The following is a 22,609-nucleotide window of genomic DNA, read 5'->3' as shown; positions in this document are numbered from 1 at the left end:
CAAACAATTTTGTTATGTAGATTTTTTCAGGAAAAACACAGTATTTAGGAAAGATTCCTGCATTCCGAACAGGGCAACAACTCATCTGCTGTCTTCACTGTGTTTTCCATGTGGGCTACAGCCTTGTACCGTTCGTCTAGAGGTCTCGCTCGATAAGGCATGGTATGTCAATTGGCAGCCTGAGTTGACAATGGGCGTGTTTGTGTCAGCGTTCCCTGCGGTGGCAGCCAAAACAAGCGTATAATCGTGCCAAACGCCCCGCGTCGGCCGCGATTGTTTTCGCCGCACCCGGCAAGCGCACCGCAAAAATGAACTGCGGTCGCGTTTCCCGTGCCGCTGTGGGACGGCCTCGTTTCCCATACTGAACCGCGCGGTCTGTAGACTCAATCCCAAACACGCCCAATGGCATACTGGAACCGCGTGATGGCGTTTGGAGAGAAGCCTCCGCGGAGGAAAAAAAAAACAAAGAGGGATCTGTCATTTGGCTCTGGAAGAAGAGCTTCAGCCTCTTCCAAGATCACTTCCTGGTGGCACTTGCCACGACTGGGGTCCTGGTGACTGGTGAGGCTGACGCCCTACGGCAAGTCGGCAAGTTGAGGGTGCTGCCCAGCCGCGTGGAGTGCCGAGTGCCTGAGCCAGTGAGCCAGAACACGGCGAAGCAGGGAGTTTTTTCAGGCAGGAGTGCTGGAGACCGGAGGATGCATCGCGTGCTCACTGCTCAGTCCCCTGACAAGCGCCACCACGGGGCGAGGCTCGTGGTACTGCGCCAGCGAAGACCTGCAGAGCAACACAGGTTATTAACGAAGGATCTTAACAAAGAAGGCCAAGCGTTGCTGATATGCTCGGTTACATGAATGGATGAAAGCATAGATTTTTTTTTATTTGCCAGTCCTGTGAGGTACTCAGTATTGAACATCTCCTGCAGTCCTGTTTTGTCGAAAAAAATGATAGATGCACGTTGATCGCTTCAACGTTTGAAGATGCTGTCAAGTCTGGCAAATGGATTGACTCGTTGAAGATCGGCTTCATGCTTCAAAGTTCAAAGAGACGATGCAGGTGCGGCCTGTTTGTTCTCTTCCCTAATTGGCCTGTCTCGCATCTGGGATGCAGAGCATCCGCTCACCCGGCTGAGACAATGTAAAACCTCTTTGTTTGGTTGCTCGTATTGCTTTGGCTGTTGATGGGTTGCTTGACCTAACCCATTTTGAAGCCAAAAGCAACCAAGTTGCGTCACGCCAATCAAACCTGCAAGAAACGGATTTGAATCTCATTTCCACGGAGCCAGGTCGACGGAAGAATCTTGCGTGAACTCATTCTGACTCAAGTTGATACTAGGTTTTCAGAAATATGGGTTGACCAGGCACCAAAAGGGGTGGTGGCGCAGTTGGCTAGCGCGTAGGTCTCATAGCTAATCTGAGTTATCCTGAGGTCGAGAGTTCGAGCCTCTCTCACCCCACGTTTCTTTTTTTAACTCTCCCTCTTAACAGTTTCGCGTCTTCTAGGAGTATGCTCCACGGACCACGGGCATCCAGAAACCACGCTGCACGCTCTCTTCCTTCGTCAGCATCACTGCTACGTCCCATCCCTACGCTACGCCACCAACGGAGCAGGGGCGGAGGCGGAGCTAGAGAAATTCGTGCATACGTAGCCTAGAGCTAGCGCAACACTACCAACGGAACGGAGGAGGCTGCCGGACCCGGCAGCAGGCAGCAGCACGCACCGGACTGTAGCCACGAGGAGCATAGGATGCCGGACTCCTCAGCAGTCAGAGTCAGTGACAGTCGTGTGGACGGTCGCTACTCGCTAGCCAGCCGGTGAGCCAGTGACTATTTGGGCCAGGCTCCTAGCCTCTGTAGTCCACACAAAATGATCACCGGTCGATGTGGGCACTGCCCGGTGCCGGTGGGAGAAGAGAAGATCGCGCTGTTCGATCGGTCAGTGGCATCAATCGTGTCCGGGCTGTAGCAACTAACAACAGCAAATAACCCCCCTCATGGCCCCTGGCCGTGGCTTTCCATGCCAACTAAGATCCAGTTCATTTCCCGGGAGAAAAACAAACGCTCTTTTCGTTTGGGGCGCGTTTAGTTGCCCCCAAAGTTGGCGCCGCCTGAAATCCTGAGGCACTGTAGCGCAATGTATCATTTTGTTTGTATTTGGTAATAATTGACCAATCGTTGACTAATTAGGCTCAAAACGTTCGTCTCGCAAAGTACAACCAAACTGTGCAATTAGTTTTTGATTCCGTCAACATTTAGTACTCCATGCATGTACCGCAAGTTTGATGTGACGGAGAATCTTCTTTTTGCATAGTGCTAAAGTTTAGATTTTGGATGAACTAAATATGGCCTTGGTTGATAAGCCATGGTTGAAGATACTGTTGACTGATTTATTGTGAAAGAAAATACTATTTATTAGCCGAAAAAATTCAGCTTATAAGTAAGTGAAGAGGGCGAAAGAAAGATCCTGCTGAGGACAAGGTAGTGTTTGCTTTTTTTTTTTTAAAGGTTGCGGCGGACGGATGTCCGTTCGTGGCGTGGATCATGTTCTGGTCTATGATGAGGAGTAGGTCGTGTATTAACGCGCGTGTTTTTTTTTTTTTTTTTTGTCCCGGTACTTAGGTTTCTCCGCTTGCTTTATTTGTTTGTTGTAGAGTTGATTGATGGGGGGCACGTTTTGTTTGTAGCATACTGTATTTTTCAGAGGCAAAGATGGAAGCAAGTGTCGTCTCTTCTTGGCGCTTTTTTCTGCATCTTTTCCTTAATATTTCCCTCCCCCGCGCGTCGGTGAAAGGAATTTGCGCGTACGGTGACGTCTCATCTACACCGGCGCAGCGCATCGATAAAAGCCACGACGAAAGGAGCCGATTAGCTCAGCGAGACAGCGACCATCTACGATAGTGAAATGGCAGTTGGGCTTCGACTGCGTCAGGGAATATTTTTGTAAACAAATTATTTGCTGCTATAAAAATTGCTGTTATAACTGTCGGTGCGAAAAATAATCAACAACTAAATATTTATTATTTTGCCGTATGTTATGATCTGATGTGGCCTAACACTCAATGACACAGGGTTTATACTGGTTCAGACAATATGCCCTACGTCCAGTTTGAGTCGGTCGGTGACTTTATTCCTGAGCCCAGGTGTTCGAAGTTTGTTGTGGGGTTACAAACGAGTAGGAATAAGATGGGGTGTTAGAGGTCCGATCGGACTCTGGACCGAAGGGCCGAGAGTGACGGGAGCTCCTACGTGCGCTAAGTATTTGAACGTATGCTCTGCGTAGCTTTAGAGCTCTAGAGCCGTGGAGCTGTTCGAGCACTCAGAATGTCTAAAGCTAGCAGAGAGAGGGTCAGAATGATCCGTCTGTCGTTTTCTTATTTGGGAGAGAGCGCATCCCCTTTTATAGGTTAAGGGGATGACCTTATAGGTGAGAGAGAGAGTGTGCGCTACCTAGTCTTGTTGCCCACGTCGTCGGGTACAAGATGGTTTGTCGGCACCCACAATACTGTTGATGTCCAGATGCATGTGGTAGGCTTCATCATATTCTTCTGGTATGGTAAATGTCGACGCCTACCATACTGTAGGACAAATATCGGCGCCCATAACACTGTTCGCGTTCTGACATGTCTGGAAGGTTACAAAGCATCCTTCTGACATGGCCTGATAGTACTGTCCTGCAGGTGTGCAGGGTATAGTCCTCGGTATTGCGGTTGACTCGAATGCCTTGTCTTGTCTGCTCCGCTTGATTTCTTGGGTCCTCACCAAGCGGGCATCTCCGGACGGTCGTTCCCAGTTGGCTCCGACCGCGCCGGTCGGAGAAGAGCCGTAAGCAGAGGTTCGGTGTATTCTCGGTCGGAGAGGCGAGTCGGAGTCAGAAGCGAGCGGCGTCCCCTCCTTGGCCAGGCCTTCTGGTCGGAGAAGCGGGTCGGAGTCGGAAACGAGCGTCGTCCCCTCCTTGGCCAGGTCTTACGGTCGAAGACTGGATCGCTCTTTCAGCCTGTCGTTAGATATCTAGATCGACCCAAGAGTTGTGCATCGTTTGTAATGTCATCTGCTGGGCCGAGCTTTTACAGGGAAGCGGGCCCATTAGGGACCCCAGGTTTATAAACCCAACAGGAGCCCCCGAGCCCCCGGGCGATTCGGGTAGAATCGTCTGGAGAATTTTTTGTTTTGTCAGCGGGTGCGCACGAGCACACCCGGTGGGTGTAGCCCCCGAGCCCCCGGGCGATTCGGGTAGAATCATTTGGGGGATTTTTTGACTTGCCAGCGGTTGCGCGCGAGCGCATCCGGTAGGTGTAGCCCTGAGCCTGTGTCCGACTAGTGAGTCGGTTAGAGGCTGAGCATCTTGATACTCTTTCCTAGGGCTGTAGACTCCTGTGTTTCTGCCGTTCGCCCGTGTTTATCCCACCCACGACCTGTGCGGTCGGTTGATTTCCCGAGTAGGTGTCGGGCGACCTGAGCCCCTGAGCCCTGTTGGCTTCGGTAGGGGTTGGTCTAGTTCCATGTGTTACCTCGTTCGCAATTTTCACAACTGGTGGGGCTGAGCTAATGTCGCTTGCCTCGATGGCTCGAGTGACGCACTCGGTGAGCTCGCTAATGGGCATGTTCGAGTGGGATCTGGGTACATCGTTCATGACGGGGTCGGCATAGCCCTCATGTGGCATTCCACTGCTCCTTAATCCGCCTCATGGCAGATGCCCAGGTCGTTCCGGAGACCGACTCAGGTGGTCCGCTGGCCTTCCTTCGATGGAGATTCTGTGGGCATGGCTCGAGGTTAGGATCGAACGAGAACGTTGAGATGACCCTATCTGCTTCAGGGCAGATCAGGCGAGGGCCACTAGGGCTCATCTGCGTTTTCTCCCCTAGCTCTGTTTGATGCGAGGCGGCCTCAAGCCCTTCACGGGCCGACCTATGAACCCCGGTTGGTCATTGCTCATGTTAAATGAGACAACTTCCGCTTTGTGACGCAACACAAAACATTGTGATGCATTAATTGCATATGCGCTGCTTTGGATGTATGGGATAAATAAATGATTGTATGGATGAATGTATGACTGCATGTATGAGAAAGGATGAATGAATGATTGTATGAATGTGTGTATCAGAAAATAAAGTAAGAACATTTGGTAAAGTTACCTTGATGACTCGAGTGATGGTTTTGAGGTGGTCTTATCGGTTATGTTCGATTGGGATCCGTGTCCGTCATTCGTGATGGAGTCGGCATAGCCCACATGGGGCATCCCTCTGCTCCTTACCTGTCTCTCGACATTCGCCTAAGCCATCTGATCGACTTAGGAAGCATGTTGGTCTCTCCTTTGATGGAGATCCCGTTGTTTGGCCCTCGCAAGTCCTGCCTAGGAAGGCGAAGGGCCGTTTGTGTGTGGTTGCACCTTGTTTACTATGCCCGGTGTGTGGTAGTGGTGATGGCGGCGATCCCCGTGGTGATGGCGAAGGCTAGGTCAGAGGTGACCCTTGCGATCCCTCCCTTAATAGCAACGGCAGAAGAGATGAGGGAGACTAGGCTCCCTACCTCGCTCGACGGAGGGACGCACGGCTTGCCCTCCTGGTCAGAACTGGAGGTGTCAAGAGGTGACGTGGCTAGGCTGGAGGCACAACATCCACCGATGGGCCATGGGGTCGAGGTAGTGGAGATCCCCTACTCCGGCGAGGCAGGCACCAGGAAGGAGCTGCCGGCCATCCCGCCATCGCAGGAGTTGGCGATGGTCCGATCATCGACTGGGCCTTCTAGTGGGTTGGGGGCGACCCGCAAGATGGTGTGGCCATACCCCGGTGACCCGAGGAAGGCTCGGCTCATCCTGCATGACGAGGAGGAGGTAGGACTCTGGTACTTCCTAGAAGAGAGCGGACTGTCAATGGAGTCTGACCTCACCCAAACCAAGGCGAAGCTTAAGGAGGCCTTAGAGCGGGTTGAGCTCATCCATCAGGCAGTCTCAGTTGAACTACTGTGCGTTGCCAAGGTAAGCCTTCTGGGTTTTTAGTGTTTATCCTCAACTCCTTGGTCTTCCACTGGTTGTCTCAGCGTGCTTGATTCTTGCTTTAAAGGAGTTAGAGGCGGCGTCGATCCGCAAGTCTTGTTTCCTTCGAGAGGAGCATGGTCAGATAGAGCAGGAAGCCATGATGTCATAGCGGGTTGACGAGCTCGAGCGCCAGCTAGAGTCCCAAGACCGAGCAGCTAAGGCAATGGGAGCACGGGCGGTGGAGCTGATCGCGATGGAATAAGCGACCGCTGCCGAGCGTGGACTCACGGCGGTGAAGGTCCACCTGACAGAGACTAAGACGGTGCTCTAGAAGTCCTTGGAGACCCTAGAGATGGAGCGGAAGGCCCGGTTGGAGGTCAATCAGGAAGTGCTCATGCTCCGAGGGCAAGTGCTTGGGGTGGAGGAGTCGAACACTCGGCTGCTCGAGAAGGTGACCTGGCAGGAAGAAGGACTCTCCATCCTCGAGAACAGCCACCTTGGTACATACCTATTGCACCTTTGGTCGATGCCTTGATTTTTTTTCCTTTGCTTCTGATCTTGTCGTCCTTCTTCTAGAAATGGGCGGAAGGATTGGATCGCTAGAGTAGGAGCTGGAGATAGCCAAGGTAGCGATCGGTCAGAGCACGGAGGCGCTGGCCGAGTCCCTTGAAGAGCGACATGCTCTCGAGGGGGAGCTCGACCAGATCCGTAACGTTTCCTAGGTCATTGTTTCGGAGGTGTTCAGGTCGGCACCAAGCACCAGCATGCCCGCCATCCAGCTGGTGGAGGTCCTGAACGAGATTTGGGCGCTCATCTCCAATGGGATGTTCTACGGGACATCGAGGGTGCTGACCTCAGTGGTGGTGCACCACTTGGACTTGGACTTTGCCACCATCTGCATAGGGTATGCCAATGGCTAGAGCTTGGATGCCATCCACGTGCTCAGAGAGAGCTTGGTGCCACACGCACAGATGGTGGTCGAGCAAGTCTCTGCGTAGTGGGTGATGGAGGCTCACCGTGCGAGTGTGTGTCAAGAAGACATCATCTAGCATGCGGATGGAGTGGAGGCCGGGTCGGAAGCAAGCGTCGTCCCACCTCTGACCGAACCGAACATCGCCCTATCGATTAGCGAGCAGCCATTATCCTCATCGACCGTGCATTTAGCCGGTGCCGCCGGTCGGTCACAGTAGAATTTAGAGTAGAAGTAGTTAGTAAATATAAAGTAAAAGTTCATGGGGGAGCCCCCATGTGAACAATTTTTTGTATTTATGAATACATCAGTTTTGTTTTGTGATGGAATCACTTATAAGGGAAGCATGTCCCGTCCGTTCTTTGTTTTTACCCTAGCATAGCTTTGTTTTTTATCATTTCTTTTTTCTTACCTACTCGTTGGACCCATAGGCTGCAACCTTAAGAACTTGGGCATGGCCCGTGAGGCCCGGCTGCTCGTAACCATAGGTCATGGCGGGGTGTGATCGGTCAGGAGTTTAAAACATAAGTTACATAGGGTAATTAAAGGAACGAACTACCCTTTTGTTTGGGTGAAAAGCGTTACTATATGATAGTAAAAAAGAGGATTTGTATCGCACCCTCGTGGAGCCTCCGAGCGACCTAGGCTGAGAGTGTTCAGGCTAGGGTGCTTTGTGGGAGCAAACATTGATTGAAGAAAAGCAGTTAGACTGAATTTTTAGGGGAAGAAATGACGTAACTATTCGATGTTCTAAGTGTTGATGAGAACATTGCCGTTGTCGTCCTTTAGTCAGTAGGTGCCCGGTCGAATCACCTCGGTAGCCATATAGGGACCTTCCCATGGTGGAGAGTGTTTATGTTTCTCCTTGGTTGATTGAGTTCTTTGGAGTACGAGGTCTTTGACCTCAAGGATCCTCCCTCTGATTTTCCTCTCATGGTACCTGCGGAGAGTTTGCTGGTAGCGAGCAAAGCGGATGACGGTCATCTCACGAGCCTCCTTGAGTAGGTCAACCGTGTCCTGCTAAGCCTCCATGGCTCAATCACGGTCAAAGACCTTCACTCTTGGGGCGCCGTGGTCGAGGTCAGAGGGCAACACTGCTTCAGCTCCGTAGGCTAGGAAGAAGGGTGTGAACCCTATGGATCTGTTCAGGGTCGTTCTCAGGCTCTAGAGGATCATTGGGACCTCTACAACCCATCGCCCGACGTACTTATTGAGTTGGTCAAAGATGCGTGGCTTGAGTCCTTGGAGGACCATGCCATTGGCCCACTTGACCTAACCGTTGGTACATGGATGTCTGACCGAGGCCCAGTCGATCCTAATGTCGTATCCATCTCAAAAGTCTAGGAACTTCTTGCTGGTTAGGATAGTTCTGTGGACAGTGGTGATATAATTAGGAACACCAAACTGGTAGATGATGTCAAGGAAGAACTTGACCGCCTCTTCGGAATAAATGTTGGTGATGGGCTTCACCAATATCCACTTGGTGAATTTGTCCATAGCTACGAGTAGGTGAGTGAAGCCGTCCGAGCCCTTTTTGAGGGGTCCTACCATGTCGAGGCCCTAGACCATAAACGGTTAGGTGATGGGGATGGTTTGAAACTCCTATGCTGGCAAATGAGTTTGCCCAGTGTAGAACTGGCATCCTTCGCACCTACGGATGACCTCCTCTGCCTCTCACAGCGTAGTGGGCCAGCAAAAACCTTGCCAAAACCTTGCCAAAAGGCTTTTTTGACCAGCGACCTTAGGGCCACATGATGTCTACAAATTCTGACATGGACCTTGAGGAGGAGCTGTTTTCCTTGGTCAGTAGGGATGCACTTCATGAGTATTCTTGATGGACTTTGCTTGTAAAGTTCGTTACCAAATATGATGAACGTCTTGGCACGTCGAGCGATCCATCATGCTTCAGTCCTTTCAAGTGAGAGAACCTCCTCGAGGAGGTAGGCGAGTAGCGGTGCTTGCCAGTCGGTTTGACTGAGTCCTACCACGGCGATGTTGGCGGGTGATGTTGTCATGGAGGCACCGATGTCGGAGCCCCGAGCGCTAGATTGGCATTGAGGTGTGTCTGGATTGAACCTTCTAGGATGTGGGCGGTCAGCTCTTGAAGGTCGTTGATGAAGACCCCATCTGGAGACGGAACCCGCCTGTCAGCTAATTTTGCGAGAAAATCGGCAACATCATTGTCCTTTTAGGGGACATGATGTAGTTCGATCCTCTAGAATTTGTCCTCGAGCTTGCACACCTCCTAGCAGTATGCTGCCATGAGGGGGCTTTTGTAAGAGGACTCCTTCATGACTTGGTCAACGACCAACTCTGAGTCATCGCGGACATAGAGCCGCGTAGGGCCAAGCTCAATGGAGATGCGTAGTCCATTGATGAGGGCCTCATATTCCACAGCATTGTTTGTGGACAAAAAGTGGAGATAGATCGCGTAGCGGAGCCTGCTCCTATCTAGGGAGATCAGAACCACTCCAGCCCTCGAGCTGAGTGCCATCACTGACCCATCGAAGTACATCGTCCAGTACTCATGGGTGACGTCTGGGGTCAAGAGCTAGACCTCCGTCCATTTGGCAACAAAGTCCATGAGAGCTTGAGACTTAATAGCGGTGCGGGGGATAAACCTAATGTCATGGACCATTAGTTCGAGTGCCCACTTGGAGATCCGCCCCATGGCATCACGGTTGCGGACGATGTCTCCCAATGGGAATGAAGTGATGACCATGACTTCGTGCTCGATGAAGTAGTGTAGGAGCTTCCAAATCGCCATCAACACAGCATATAGAAGTTTCTGCACCTAGGGGTATGATACCTTGGTGTTGGTGAGTACCTCACCGACGAAGTAAATGGGTCGCTAGACCTTTAGGTGGTGTCCTAGCTCCTCCCTTTCGATGACTAGGGTGACACTTACCACATGGTTGCTTACCACGACATAGAGGAGGGGTTCTCCCCGTTTAGGAGCGACGAGGATTGTGGCCAATGTTAGTGATGCTTTGAGGCTCTCCAAAGCCTATTGTGCTTCCTCAGTCTAGACAAACACGTCTGTCTTTTTGAGAAGCTTGTAGAGAGGCATCCCACACTCACCTAGCTAGGAGAAGAACTGCTCATGGTGGCCAAATAGCCAATGAGTCTCTGTATGCCCTTGACATTGCGTATAGGGCCTATGTTGGAGATGGCCGTGATTTTTTTAGGGTTGGCCTCGATGTCGTGTTTAGACACGATGTATCCAAGCAGCTTCCCCTTCAAAACCCCTAAAACACATTTTTTTGGATTCAATTTGATGTTGAACCTTCAGAGGTTCATGAACATTGCAGCCAAGTTCACGATCAGGTCGCAAGCTTGGGCCGTTTTGACCACTATGTCATCAACATAGACAACGATTGTTGGTTTTGGCTGCTCGACTTGGTCAGACTAGTCAAGCGAGTCAATTTGGTCAGTGAAGCATTGCTGCATGCACTATTGATAGGTGGCACCAGCATTCTTCAGATCGAAAGGCATGGTTACATAGCAATACAAACTATATAGGGTGATGAATGAGGTTGCGAGCTGGTTAGACTCTTTTATTGCGATCTGGTGATAGCCTGAGTAGGCATCCAGAACGGAGAGGATTTCACATCCTGAGGTGGAGTCAACTATGTGGTCTATGCATGGCAAAGGAAAATGGTCCTTCAGGCATGCCTTGTTGAGGCTAGTATAATCAATGCACATTCTCTATTTTTCGGTCTTCTTTTTAACAAGAATAGGATTAGCAAGCTAGTCGGAGTGGTATACCTCTTTGATGAATCTAACTGCCAGGAGTTTGGTGACCTCCTCGCCTATGGCCCTGCGCCTCTTGTCTTCAAAGTGATGCAGGTGTTGCTTGGTGGGCTTTGAGCCTAGGATGAGGCGTAATGCATGCTCGGTGATCTCTCATGGTATGCCTAACATGTCAAAAGGTTTTCATGCGAAGATATCACGATTGGCGCATAGAAAGTCGGCGAGCTCGCATTCCTATTTGGCCGGGAGCTAGGTCCCGATCCACACTATCTTGGTTAGGTTGGTGGGGTCAATTGTGACCGCCATAGTTTCCTCAAGTGGGTGGAAGGTAGTCGAGGAGGTTGGCTTGTTGCAGTCTAGAAGTGCTAGGGTCGATGATTCTCTGAGCTAGGGGAGCTTAGCTGAGTTGATGATGATAGTGGTGAGCTCACAATGCTCACGGTCGCATGTGTACGTGTGAAAAGGTGCTACCCACAGTGATGATGTCGTTCGGTCTTGGCATCTTCAACTTGAGCTAGGTGTAGTTAGGGATTACCATGAACTTAGTGTAGCATGGCAGCCCCAAGATGGCGTGGTAGGACCCTAGGAAGTCCACCACCTCGAAGGTGAGGACCTCCGAGCATAAGTTGGCTCGGTCGCCAAACATGATGGACAGGTCGATCTGCCCGAGCGAGTATGCCTGCATTCCTATGATGATGCCGTGGAAGGGAGAGCTCATTGGGCGGAGCTTCGATCGAAGGATGCGCATGGTGTTGAGGGTGTCGATGTAGAGGATGTTGAGACCGTTGCCTCCACCTATCAGCACCTTGGTGAGGTGTTTCTTATGGACAATGGAGTCGACGATGAATGGGTAGCGACCCAGTCTGGCGATATGGGAAGGATGGTCCCTCTAATCAAAAGTGATCGAAGATTCTAATTAGCTAAGGAAGGATGGGATGGCCGTTTCGGCGACGCATGCCTCTTTGTAGCGCACTTTGTGCTGGCGCTTGGAGTAGATGACATCAGATCCCCTGAAGATCATGAGGCATTCCTTGGGATCAAGAAAGTCATCCCCATCCTTGCCCGATGTGCCTCCTTTCTTGGTCGCTGCCTCCTTGCCCTTCCCTTCTTTTGGCCCACCGTTCTGTCATAGAAAGCACTTGAGGAGTTCACAGTCCTTTGTAGAGGTGCTTGATGGGGTAGGCATGGTTAGTGCATGGACTCTCCATGAGTTTGTCAAAGTGGTCAGGCTAGCCCTGCTAGGGTTGCTTGCTCGTACGATCGGCCATGGCAACCAAAGTGGAGTTGGCCGATCGGCGGTGATCCTTCTTGTTCTTTTTGCTCTTTTGTGTGGAGGGGCCTTCGTCTTGGTCCTCGTGCTTGGCCTTGCCCTTGTCCTTGTCCTGACCTCCACTAAAGACCGCTCTGACCGCCTTCTCACCAGAGGCATAGTTCGTGGCAACATCGAGCAGGTCACGAGGGGTACAAGGCTTCAGACAACCGAGCTTGTGGGTACGGGGCTTCAGACAACCGAGCTTGTGGATCAGGGACTCACAGGTCGTCCCAGAGAGGAAGGCATTGATGACGTCCATATCAACGACATCTGGAAGGGAGTTGCATCGTTTTGAGAACCTACATATGTAATCCTAAAAGGGACTCATTGGGCTCCTACTGGCAGCTGTTGAGGTCCCTAGAATTCTTAGGATGGACATACATCCTCTGGAAATTACCAATGAAGATCCTCTTGAGATCTGCCTAGTCGTGGATGCTGTCATGTGGGAGGAATTCGAGTCATGTTCGAACATGTTTCCCCATGCAGATGGGGAGGTATTGAATGATAAAGTGGTCATCATCCACTCCTCTGGCTTGGCTGGCGAGCCGGAAGTCTTCGCACCATATACCAGGATTTGTCTCCCCGATATACTTGGCGACGTTGGTAGGCGGTTAGAAGCGTTGTGGGAATGGCACTCTCTAGATGCGATGGCCAAAGGCCCATGGTCCTGGGCTATTCGAGCTAGGACTCCGGTCGTCTGGTCGGCGACTAGGCCTAGGATGTGTTTCCTTGCTCCCCTCGTGGTTCGGGCGAGGCCCATGCCACCTGCTCTCACCACCCCATGATAGACATCATCATCACGTCAGACTTGACACTGATTGTTGATGACGCTATGAGCATCTCGGTTTGGCCCGAGGCATTCACGCATAGGTGGTCGGTGTGGAGCGGGCACTGGGTCAAGCTGTGGTGTAGTTGTGGCCTCCTATTCCACGCTAGACGACTATAGTGGTAAGCGGATAGAGCGGTTTGACTGGTGCACCCCCATTCCTCCGGTGGGGAAAGAGGCCATGAGTTGGTGTCATGAATTGGAGCTCTCCGCCTATTGAATGGCAGCAGTTTCCATCAGCGCTCAAAGGCTCCGATGAACCACCTGCTCCTAGGGGTCGACAAGCTCTAGAAGGCCACGCAGAAGCATCGTTGCAGCGGTGATGTTCTGGCCAAGCTGAGCGAACTATGGGGGATCATTCCTCCTATCCATGATGTTACGCTGGACCTGGCGGTCGTGACCCTGAGCACCGCTCGCCGAGTTACGTGCGCGGGGCGCAGCGTGTTACACCGAGCGCGCCAGCGCAGGTGGCGATTGGCTCTACCGCCTTTGTCATAGCTCCTTGTTGTGCTTCTGCGCACGCGCGAGGGCCTCCGCCCGAGGGTCCAGAGGGGTGAGTCTGTAGAGACTCTACCACCACCGGTGGCTGTCCTAGAACATCCGCCATAGCGCACTCCTAGGACAACGTGTGGCTAGGTGCCACGACGTCGCCGATGCTGGAGGCGTCGCTTTCAACCTCGTCATCCACAAGGTCATGGAAAGAGGTGGGAGCGTAGCCCACCGCCCCCACGAGTTCGGACATGAGAGGGGGAGGTGTCAGCATCTTTTGGGCCCCCCTGTGCGTACACGTCTACGAGGGATGTGAGGCTGTAGGGGAACCGGTTGCATGGTGGTCGTGGTGGGGACAACGGGGTCCCTCTGGAGAGTCGGCGAAAGATAGTAAATAGCGAGTAAAGAATAATATATACGTTACTCACAGTAGGGTTTGAGCCCATCGTGGGCTCGGAGCGATGCGCAGGCGTCTCGTTGTTGATGTTGCCGGGTGTCCTGGCGCTCGTCGAGGCGACAAGTGCCTCCTCACGGAGGCGAAGCACGCTGAGCCGGTCGGCGACGAATTCCAGGCTTCCGAAGAGGAAGCTCTGGGGCAGCTCGAAGACGGGAGGAACCCACATCCCAATAGGTGGGAGTGTGGGAAACTCCAGCGAGCCGAAGCGAGTCATATCGCTTGAGCCCGCCATGATGAAGATGGCGGAAATATGGGCCATCCGTTGATCAAAAACATGAACGTACGACGTCCTCCCCACGGACAGCGCCAACTGTCGGTGCGAAAAGTGACCAATAAGTAAATATTTGTCATTTTGGCGTACGTTGTGATCGGATGTGACCTAGCACTCAATGACACAGGATTTATACTGGTTCAGGCAACATGCTCTACGTGTAATTTGAGTCGGTCAGTGACTTTATTCCTGAGCCTAGGTGCTCAAAGTTTGCTGTGGAGTTACAAACGAGTGGGAATAAGATAGGGGTGTTAGAGGTCTGGTCGGACTCTGGACCAAAGGGACGAGAGTGACGGGAGCTCCTACGTGCGCTAAGTATTTGAACGTATGCTCTGTGTAGCTTTATGATATCTAAAGCTAGCAGAGAGTGAGTCAGAATGATCCATCTGTTGTTTGTTTTTTTTTCTTTTTCTTCGTTGGGAGAGGGCGCATCCCCTTTTATAGATGAAGGGGACGGCCTTACAAGCGAGAGAGTGAGAGAAAGAGAGTGTGTGTGCTACCAAATCTTGTTGCCCATGCCGTCAGGTACAAGACGGTTTGTCGGCGTCCACAATACTGTTGACGCCCAGATGCATGTGATAGGCTCCATCGTGTTCTTCTAGTATGGCAAATATCGACGCCTACCATACTGTAGGACAAATGTTGGCGCCTACAATACTATTCATGTTCTGACATATCTGGAAGGTTGCAAAGCATCCTTCTGACATGGCCTCATAGTATTGTCCTACAGGTGTGCTGGGTACGGTCCTTGGTATTGCGGTTGACTTGAGTGCCTTGTTTGGTCTGCTCTGCCTGATTTCTTGGGTCCTCACCGAGCGAGCGTCCTCGGTCGGTCGTTCCTAGTTGGCTCCGACCGCGCCGGTCGGAGAAGAGCCGTAAGCAGAGGTTCGGTGTATTCCCGGTTGGAGAGGCGGGTCGGAGTCGGAAGCGAGCGTCGTCCCCTCCTTGGCCAGGCCGTCCGGTCAGAGAAGCGGGTCGGAGTCGGAAGCAAGCGTCGTCCCCTCCTTGGCCAGGCCTCCCGGTCGGAGAAGCGGGTCGGAGTCAAAAGCGAGCGTCGTCCCCTCCTTGGCTAGGCCTTCTGGTCGGAGACTGGATCGCTCTTCCAGCCTATCGTTAGATATCTGGGCCGGTCCAAGAGTTCTGCGTCGTTTGTAATGTCGTCTGCTGGGCCGAGCTTTTGCTGGGAAGCGGGCCCATTAGGGACCCCAGATTTATAAACCCGACAATAACTCAGTTTGGCTTTTTAGTATATAATATATATATATATATATATATATATATATATATATATATATATATGAGGCCTATTTAGTTGTAAGCTAATTCTTGCCAAGCCAATTTTAGAGCAAGCCCAAAAATATGAGTATTCTGAAATTAGGACAATCCAATATTTTGGTAGGGCAACGAAGTTTGGTATTTGGTTTGCTGCTAACAAGAGAGAAAATATATGGCCTTGCCAAAATTTTGGAACTAAACCAATTGCGCGTCAATTCTTTCGAACTTGTCCATATTTTCGCTTGGCAAAAATTAGCTTGCAACCAAGCAGGCCTATAGCTAGCTTTTATTATGCACCCAAATATATGTTATACTAGAAACCTTGTATCTGGATAAATAAAAAAGACAAAGTAAATAACATCATAGCCCATTCAAACAATACTTTGAGAATTTTAATTAACCATTTTAATACCTTTTATCTGGTGGGATAAGGCAGTATCAGCTCTCAACCTATGAAAATAATCATAAAAAGTTATGATATCTTAACCTAGAGTATGTTAACAGCTATGCTCCCATGAAAATTTTTACATAAAAAAGCACAACCAATTTTAAATCATCTTGACAAGTTGTTCGGCTGATGGTTTCTGCGGCTCATAGGACGGCTAAAATTAATTTATTATGAGAAAAAAAATACTATTCCATTGTTTTTCCCCCAAATAGAACACACAAGAAAAACAAGGCAGAATTGATTATTCTGACCTACATGTACACAGTAAAAAATATGGATAGTTGTCGGTACTGAGTAGTCAGTACAATACTACTGTACCATTCAGGCATTGAAAAGATACACGAGCCTTTTCTTCTACTACTCATTATATAATCGATGAGTACCGTCCTTTAAAAAACCCCATGATGGAGCAGCAGTATGCTCTTTCGTAGGGGCATTATTTTTCTCTGAGGCTTCTACTAGTGCGTGCACGATGGCCACACATTCTAGTACTAGTATTTTTCCCTGTCGGTGCAATAGTCCCCTAGAGTAATTAACGGCGTTCCAGGACGGCATTGACTCGCATGTCGTTACTGTTCTCTTGACCACTTGCGTTTCTGGTCTCCTGGACAGCATCGCTGCGTGGTGCGTGCCCCTCTCAGCCCCTCACCACGACACGATACGGCCTAGTACGCTCTTACCCCCGGATTCCGATGCCAGATCACCGTGCACGTTCTTCAGTTTCTTGCACCCGGCTCCTCGTCCTCTCGAGCAAGTTACAACCAGTTTAATGCGCTTCCAGGATCTCAAATTCCAGTTTAATGTACGGAGTACTAATCAGCAACTATTAGCCAAGAATTCCGGCTCGTCTGGTGTGCACAGCTGGGTTCCCCGGAGACAGAGATGGACGGCGTCGGCGCATGTTATGGCCGGAGCACGTTGCCCAGATGAAAACGACATTGTTTATGTGGCCATGTTCGGGGCTAAGGACAGTCCAAACCATAAAATTATAGAATAATTTTCATATTTAGTATTTAATATAGATATTATCTTTAGAAAAATATAATTTTAATAAATGGTTTCTATAAATAAAATTATTCTCTAATCATCCATCACCTATCTCATATCATCTATATCTATCACAACTCTTTCCATTTTTACTGTTTTATAGACATAGTTTCTGATATATATAAAAAAACATCTCCTTATGGCTCCATTCGCTTCGCTGAAAAAACAAGTCGAAATACTGTTCTGGCTGATTTTACGTGGGAGAGACAAACACTATAAAATAAACTGAAAATGACGGATCATAAGAGAAATCACGGGGGCGTATCTCTCCTACTCAATCTTCAATCAAATCCAGCACCTGCTATGATTTGCCGTGGAAGCTTCTTCTGGTATGACTCCTTTTAGAAAAAAGCATGCACAATTGATAGACTGAATCTTCTTTCCTGTTTATCGAAACTCCTCTGAATTCATCGTGCAGCTGGACCTAAAAACATGCGTCCTGTTCGCTTGGCTTATAAGCCATACTTTTTTAGCCAACGAATAGTATTTTTCTCTCATAATAAATCAGCCAACAATACTGTCGGGTTCATAAACCCGGGGTCTCTTACGGACCGGCTTTCCAACAAAGGCTCGGCCCAACAGGGTAACGTGGCAAACAAACATGCAACTCATGGGCTGGCCCAATTAACTAAACGACAGACCAGGAGGGCAATCCAATCACCGACCGAAAGATTTGACCGAGGAGGAACGGCGCCCGTATCCGACTCCGGCACACCTCTCCGACTGGAGTGCTCGCTTCGATCTCTAGCCCACCTCCGGACGGCCTCTCTGACCGCAAGGCCTGGCCAAAGCACTACTTCCGACTCCGACCTGCGTCTCCGACTGGAGATGCACCAAACCCCTGCTCACTGTTCTTCTCCAACTGGCGCATTCAGAGCCGACTGGGACTAACCGACCAGGGACGCCCGCTCGATAAGAATCAGGGAACGGACGGAGAAAGTAAGGCAAGGCACACAAGTCAAACCGCAGTACCAGGGACCATACCCTGCGCACCTGCCGGGCAGTACCCTACGACCGTCCTAGCACGATAGAACCTAAGCAGTGTTGTAGGCGTCAATATTTTCCCCTACAGTATCGTGGGGGCCATTAACTCCCATACGGTAAGACTCCCCCTACATACCTTTGGGCATCAACAGTGTTGTGGGCGCCGGCATTAACCGTACCAGGCGAACATGGTAAAACCCCCTTGCATGCTGCCAGGTATCAACAGTGTGGTAGGCGCCGACGTCTGCCATACCCGAAGAAGACAACACAACCTCCCACGTGCATCTGACATTCAACAGTATTGTGGGCGCCTACCATCGTCCTGTACCCGCCAGCGTGGGCAACAAGGCGTAGTGGCATACATACTCTCTCCCTCTCACTTGTAACGCCATCCCCTTCATCTATAAAAGGGGATGCACTCTCTTTCAACAGATAGGTTGATTCAGATCGATCGAGTTCACTAGTACACAACAGCAGAACCACCAGGTTCAAACCACAAGCACACGCTCGAACACTTAGCTCATAGTGGAGCTCCCGTCGCTCTCGGCCCTTCCGACCAGAGTCCGATCGAACCTCTTGTACCCTCATCTTTCTCCTTCTCATTTGTAACCCCACAGCAAACTTCGAGCACCTGGGCTCAGAAATAAAAGTCACCGACCGACTTAAACTAGACGTTGGCTACGTTGCCTAAACTAGTATAAACCATGTGTCATTGAGTACTAGGCCATCTCCGATCATAACGTACGACAAAACTACAATATTTACGTGTTGGTCACTGTCTACGCTGATAGTTGGCGTCGTCCGTGGGGAAGACGCTGTACATTCAATACTTTTTGGTCATCGGATGACCCACTTTTCTGCCACTTTCGCCATGGCGGGCTCAGGCGATACGACTCGCTTCGTCTCACTGGAGTTTCCCACACTCCCACCTGTTGGGATGTGGGTTTCATCCGTCTCCGAGCTATCCTAGGCCTTTCTCTTTGGAAGCCTGGACTTTGTCGCTGACCGGCTCGGCATACTACACCTCCATGAGGAGGCACTCATTCTGGCACCCGTCGGAGGGGCACCCCCATCGGCTTTGAGACGCACGATGACTTCAACGACAAGGCATCTGTGCTTCATTCCGAGCAAACTCTCTACTCAAACCCCACTGTGGGTAATGTACATGCTGTTATTTACTTACTATTCTCTATCTTCTGAAAATTATACGAAGGGACCCCGTTGCCCCTGCCACAACCGCCATGAGACCGGTTCCCTATGGCCTCACGTCTCCCACGGACGCGTACGCCTAGGGGCTCCGAAGGATGGCGGTGCCGCCCCCTCTCATTTCTGAATTCGTGGGGATGGCGAGCTATGCTCCCACCCGTTTCCTCGACCTCATGGATGATGATGTTGAGAGTGATGGCTCTAGCATTGGTGACATGGCGCCTAGCCACCGTTTGACCTAGGAGTGCACTATGGCGGACGCTCCAGGATAGCCACCGGTGGTAACAGAGTCCTTGTAGACTCACACCCTCTAGACCCTTGTGTGGAGACCTCCGCTCTCACACGGGAGCACGGCGAGGAGCTACGACAACAGTGGCTGAACTAGCCGCCGATTGCACCAGTACGCTCGGTGCACCACACTACGCCCCATGCGCATAGACCGGCGAATGGCGCCCGGGGTCACGCTCGTCGGGTCTAGCGCAACACCATGGACAGGGGAACGATCCCCCAAAGTTCGCTCAGACCAATCAGAACATCGCTACTGCAGCACTACTTCAGCGTGGCCTTCCTGAGCCAAACGACCTCTAGGAACAGGCAATCCACCGGAACCTCCTGGCACTGGTGGAGACCGCCGCCATTCAACAAGCGGAGAGCTCCGCATCGCGACACCGGCCTCTCTCCCTACCAGGGGAGTAGGGACACACTAGACGAATCACTCCACCCGCTCACTGCTACAGCCGTCGAGCGCGGCATAGGAGGTCGCATCTAAGCCTCGTCTTGACTTAGCGACTGCTCCGCATTGATCGCTTGTACACGAGGATCTCGGGCCGAACCAAGACGCTCCCAGCGTCATCAGCACCCGGAGTCTCAGCTCAAATGGCCCGAGACCATGGGCCTTTGTCTGACATATCTAGAGAGCGCCGCTCCCGTAGTGCTCCAACGGAGGCTGAGGCAAAGGCAAGGCTAAGTGCTAGGATCTGGATGAGGGCCCCTCGACGTAGAGGGGAAAACAGAATAGAAAAGATCATCGCCGACCGGCCAACTCCACGTTGGTCGCCATGACTGATCATATGGGCAAGCAGCCCTAGCAGGACCTTCTGGGTCACTTTCATGAGCTCATGGAGAGCCCATGCACCAACCACGCCTACCCCGTTAAACACATCTGTAACACCTCGGGTGTTTAAATACTAAAACATGCCATGTCATCATATGCATAGCACATCATTTATGTGTTAGTAAAATTTTTGATATGCATACACTAAAACAAGTTTACCTTTATGTTACATGTGTTGACTTGTATGGTTTGAATTGAGTTAAAATTCTTTGTATTGAATTGAATTTCCGAAAACTCTGATTTTCAGTATTTAAATTCTACCCTGAAAACCCATTTCAAAATCTAAGTATATTTTGGGGTTGAGCCTAAAAGCAAAATTGTAGAGCTTGTTGAGTTGTACAAAGTTTGTTCTTGGAGTTTTTAAAGTTGTTTTATAAAATTTGAAGTAATTTGAAAAGGCATAATTCTTTAAATGTTCCCTTTTTGAATTCAAATTTGCATTTCAAAATGTAGACTGAATTAGGGGCTAGTTATAAAAGCAAAGTTGTAGAACTTTTGATTTTGAACAACTTTTATTTTTGGAGATTTTTAAGTTGTTACATAAATTTGGGAGTAATTTGGATTTTTAAATCGAATGGCAGTTTGGTAATTTTGATGAACAGTAACCACGGAAGCCAACTCACCGTCTACGACCTTCCTTTTGCTTCCAGACGCGACTATGGCCACCCTTGGCTTCGCGCTGGCACGGGAAAGGCCCTTGCGTGGCTTCTCTTTGCTTCCTGGCCGCCCTATAAAGCCTGTGCAGTCGCCGTTCTTCGTTTTCCCTTCTCCTCTGTTTTCCCGACGCCACCACCATCGCTTCGTCGAGCTTTTGCCGTTGATTCAGCGCCGTTGCCATCTCAACAAAGCTTGTTCCAGCTCTGCCTACTCCTTGCGCAGCTAGCCAACCAAGTCTTGGTGCCTGATTCCATCGGGAACCCGCTGTGCACGCCTTTCTTCCTCTTGGCCGGCAACCTCACCGTCGTGCTTGCACCGTCGTGGCCAGTGCTTTCCGGTGAGCCGTTGCTCTTGCTTAGTGTACCTCCAGCTTCGCTTTGATGCCATGGTGCTTAATACCTTGTGGCTTGATAGTTTTGTCCACCGTAGTCGCTAGAGCACCGCCACCGTCGACGTTTTGCTCCGCCATGGTTGCTCGGATCATCGATCTGCTTCACTGTTGCTTCTCCAGCCCCGTTCTTTGCTCCATTGAGCTCAGGGTGAGCTACTGGTGCTTTCTGTGCACATCAAACCACTCATCCGTTGTTCTTCTGATCTAGCTTTATGCTCCAGTGCGTTCGAGGTGAGCTCCTAGTTTTTTCCGAGGTGTTTGTGTGAGCTCCTGGTTCTTTTTGAGTTGTTTGTGTGAGCTCCTAGTTCTTTCCGAGTTGTTTGTGTGAGCTCCTGGTTCTTCTGAGTTGTTTGTATGAGCTCCTGGTTCTTCCTAGTTGTTTGTGTGAGCTCCTGGTTCTTCCCGAGTTGTTTGTGTGAGCGGGTGATTTGAAAATGAATTTTTCCTTTTTCAGAAATGATTGAATAGTGCTATAATTTGTTATTTTTGTGTAGATTTATTTATCACTCCAAAAATTATGAAAATTTTTGTGTGACCTCTCTGTGATGTATAGTATTTAAAAAAAATATGAAATAATGTTTTTCAGTATTTTTGGATGTGATAAAAATTACTCAATTTATTAATAAATGGATTTCCATGATTTTTCTAGGCTTATTTAATTATCCAAAAATTATGAAATTTGTTTTGCCACTTAGTTATCATGTAATGAACATGTACTAAAATTTTGAGTTCAATTAGAATAAGTTGATTTATTTCATAATTTTGAATTAAATAATCAATTCATAAAAGCAAATAGTAACCTTTAATGATTTAGGTTTTGTTTGAAATTTTGGATTGAGTGATGACCTTGGGTCATTAGTTGATAATGATCCTTGGCAATTGAGGTATGTGTTACGAAAAAGATTTAGTCTGTTTGACTTGCAACTGTACCGCGAAGGAAAGTTGTATTCAAATTATTAAGTTTGCATCCATCATCGAGCATCATGTTTCGTATTCCGCATCATGTTAAACATGGCGTTGTTATTACGTGTAGTGAACGAAGGTGAAAACGTGGTAGTTAATCAAGTTGTCGAGGAGGTTAATCCGTCTGTTGAGGTCGGATCGAATACTTGTGAAACGTCGCAGGAGCCAGACTTTTCCGTCAACGAAGGCAAGCCCCAGATGCATACAACCCTACCTTGTGTTTTATAAATTAATTTTGCTTTTGCTTTCCGTTACTGCATTAAGTGGTTAGGAGTTAAGTAAGAGCCTAATTGGTGCATTACCACCCTTGTTATTCCATATTTACCATATTACCAGTTTTAAACTCGTATATGCCTAGTTTTGCTTAGCTATGCGTAGAACGATGAAAGTCGGGTGACTACCTGCCACCTGCAAGTTTTAAATGGAACATTGGTTAATTATGTTAGCATGTGATATGGGAATGTGGAGTAAT

The 22,609-nt window shown here is 49.8% G+C and overlaps 1 non-coding gene across 1 annotated transcript; it reads left to right on the top strand.

Moving 5' to 3' along the window:
- Positions 1–1,369: 1,369 nt before the first annotated feature.
- TRNAM-CAU (transfer RNA methionine (anticodon CAU)) lies at positions 1,370–1,456 on the top strand. Its single transcript is given in 2 exon segments — positions 1,370–1,407; positions 1,421–1,456. It is a non-coding gene; the product is annotated as a tRNA-Met (tRNA).
- Positions 1,457–22,609: the final 21,153 nt, after the last annotated feature.

The sequence above is a fragment of the Miscanthus floridulus genome, chromosome 8 (assembly GCF_019320115.1).
Source record: "Miscanthus floridulus cultivar M001 chromosome 8, ASM1932011v1, whole genome shotgun sequence".
NCBI lineage: Eukaryota > Viridiplantae > Streptophyta > Magnoliopsida > Poales > Poaceae > Miscanthus > Miscanthus floridulus.
Note: the sequence above shows the minus strand (reverse complement) of the source record. Positions and strands in the feature narration are given on the sequence as shown.